The following is a 3,315-nucleotide window of genomic DNA, read 5'->3' on the forward strand; positions in this document are numbered from 1 at the left end:
GCTTAATGTATTTCTTCTTTAAAAACAATAACAAAAACAACAACAACAGTAGCAGCAACAACAAAACCCCAAAAGAAAGAAACAAAAAAACAAGTTTGCTTTTTTTTTTTAAACCTCAACAACTTCATAATCACCAGAAAAGTAAACTGGAATTTATGTTGTCTGGTGGGTACTTGTTCCTCTCTCTAGAGCGCTATTGTATTATGTTTTCCAGAGAAACAGAAATGGCAGAATGAATACACATTGTCTTAGTTAGATTTCCATAGATGTGAACAGACACCATAGGCAAGGTATCTCTTTTTTTATTTTAAGGCTTGTTTTATTTTAATGACTGATCATGTGAGGCCACAGTGAGGTCACTATGCACAGACATGAAGGAAGCTTTATTTTTTGGTTTCTTCCTCCTTGGACAGAGTCTTGATGATCTCCTCCTTCTTGGCCTGGGGGCGCTCTTTCCCCCGCGTTTTTGTGCTTCCTTGGTCTTAGACCTGTGAGCCTCTGCCTGGTCAGCCTGTAGATTCTTCCGGGCCTCGTCTGCCTTCGGTTTGAGGATCTGCTCCATAAGAATCCATTGGTTTTTGAATACATTCCGTTTAACCTTCAGGTACAGGCTGTGATATATATGGCGATCAATCTTCTTAGATTCCCAGTATCTCCTGAGAAGCCGGTGCAGGATCCTCATCCTTCTCAACCAGGTCACCCTCTCAGGCACCCATGTGTTGGCAGTACTCTTTCCATTCCCTATGACCATATGCCTGCCCTTCAAGGTGTGTTTCTCTCAGCGAGTCTGAGAATGGACAGTTACAGGCTTCCAGATGATCAGGCCATCTTCAATCAGCTTCCTGATCAGCTAACAGGAGTTGGCATTGGCGATTTTATTGGTCGCATTGGGGTCCAACTGGACCTTCTTTTTACCACAGTGGAGGACACTAGAGGCAAGGCTCTTCTGTAGCCTGAGCATGCTCATAGCTGCAGACACAGAAGCCAAGGTAATTCTTATAAAGGACAAGATTCCATTGCAGCTGGCTTACAGTTTCAGTGGTACAGTCCATTATCATCATGGCAGGAATCATGGGAGCATCCAGGCAGAGTTGGTGCTCTAGCAGCCCAAAGTTCTTGATGCACAGGCAGCAGAAAGGGATTGCCTGTACCACTGAGCATAGTTTGAGCATATACAAATCTCAATGCAAAGCCACCACAGTGGCACACTTCCTCCAACAAACTCACACCTACTCCAACATGGCCACACCTACTCCAACAAGGCCACACCCACTCCACCAATGCCACACCTACTCCAACAAGGCCACACATACACCAGCAAGGTCACAACTACTCCAACTAGGCCACACCTCCTAATAGTATCACTCCTCGTGGGTCAAGCTTTCAAACACATGAATCTATGGTGGCCACATCTATTCAAATCACCAAACACATCAAAAGGTAATTTGGCTTACAGGATGCTGGATAATCTAACAATGGCTGACTCATACAAGGGAATTGAGAAACCCATTGGCTGCTCAGTCTATGATGATTGATACCTCAGCCATCTTAACCTGGTGCTGAAGGCACGTGAGTTTCCTGGAGGAGTTTGCCTTCAGTCTACAATGAGATATCAGAGAAGGTGGTTAGAATATTAGCAAAGGAATGCAGCAGCCACAGGAGAGATGAACTTGCCAGTGAGAGTGAAAGCAGGCAGACAAAAATCAAAGCCTCCTTCTTTCACATTCTTAAATCTGGGTTGCCACCAGAAGGCCACACCTACACTTAGAGCAAATCTTCCAGATTCAAATATCCTGATCAAGAAAATCCTTCATAAGAGTGCCCAGATGCATGCATTTTAATTGAATTCAGAGCCACTCAGGTCAGCAACCAAGATTAGAGATCAAGTCTGCCAACTCTCTCATACAATTTATTTTTCTTGTTTCCTTTATATTTTGGGCCCTAGAATAACCAAGCCGTGCCACTCATATAGCTTAGCCTTAAAGCATTCATCTGCATTCTGTTCTCACTAGAAATCAAGAAGCACATTGTAATATCTTCACTCTCCTGGCTGATCCCTGCTCACCCAGGAACTAGTCAGCTTGCTGTCACTCCAGTCTCAGAGACTGGATTGTTGATAATGAGGCTTCAAGTCCAAGATCAGAGCCCTGGCTAATTTACTGAAGCCTGCTACCTGGCTTGTAGATGGTGCGTTCTGCCTATATTTTCCTGGGCTGAGAAGGTCCAGCAAGCTCTCTGGGGGTTCTTTTTAAACATAAGTGCACCAATAACACAGGGGAGGAGTCCATCTTTATGACTGAAGTCACACCCTCCAAATTGCTGCTTCCCAATGATGTCATCTTTGGTGATATCTTCCTAGGCGTGGGGTAGGGGAGACATTTAGATCACAGCAACCTCTACTGATGGAGATGGCTCTCCTCCAGCTTGCACTGGCATCGTCAGGCTTCTGTGTGGAGGCAGCACAGGCAACCTAAGTCCCAAGCATGTCCCTGTTATGTCTCTTTGGCCCTAATGTCCCCTGTGCCATGACCTTCAACATGTAACAGCTGCCCTTGTGTGCACCAGAGCTCAGCTTCCCTGATGTCAGGCACCTGGGATCTACCTCTATCTCCTTTTAAAACCATTTTTTAGCTAAAGGATATGGGTCAGTATGTAAACTACTTGTTGTACATGCATGGAGACCTGAGCTTGGATCCCCAGAGCCAACTTACAAGTCTAAAGTGGTAGCATCCACTCTGACACCAGAATAAGGGAGACATAGTCTTGGGGACCTCTGAAGTTCACTGCCCACCCCAGAGTCAATGTTTTACTTAGGGTTATAATAATATGAAGGCACACCGTAACCAAGGTTATTCTTATAAATACAACATTTAATTGGGGTTGGGTTACAGTTTCAGAGGTTCAGTCCATTACCATCAAGGTGTGAACATGGCAGCATCCAGGCATGCTTAGTGAAGGAGGAGCTGAGTGTTCTACATCTTCATCTGAAGGCTGCTAGGAGAATACTGGCTTTCCGGTAGCTAGGATGAGAGTCTTAAAGCCCACACCCACAGTAACACTCACTCCAACAAGGCCACATCCACTCCAACAGGGCCATACCCTCTAAAGTTGCCTCTCCCTGGGCTGAACATACACGGACACACACACACATAGGGACACAGGCACGCATGCACACAAACCATCACAGGCATCAGTTCCCAGATCCCAGTGAGAAAAGCCTACCTCAAAAACCAAGACAGGCACTGGCAAGATAACTCAGCATGCAAGGGCACTTGCCACCAAGCCTGAGGATCTGAGTTCTATCCCCAAGACTCA

The 3,315-nt window shown here is 45.6% G+C and overlaps 1 pseudogene; it reads right to left on the reverse strand.

Moving 5' to 3' along the window:
- Positions 1-383: 383 nt before the first annotated feature.
- On the reverse strand, positions 384-967 carry Rpl19-ps24 (ribosomal protein L19, pseudogene 24; annotated as a pseudogene).
- Between the last annotated feature and the right edge of the window lie 2,348 nt (positions 968-3,315).

This window comes from Rattus norvegicus, chromosome Y (genome assembly GCF_036323735.1).
Source record: "Rattus norvegicus strain BN/NHsdMcwi chromosome Y, GRCr8, whole genome shotgun sequence".
Taxonomy (NCBI): Eukaryota; Metazoa; Chordata; class Mammalia; order Rodentia; family Muridae; genus Rattus; species Rattus norvegicus.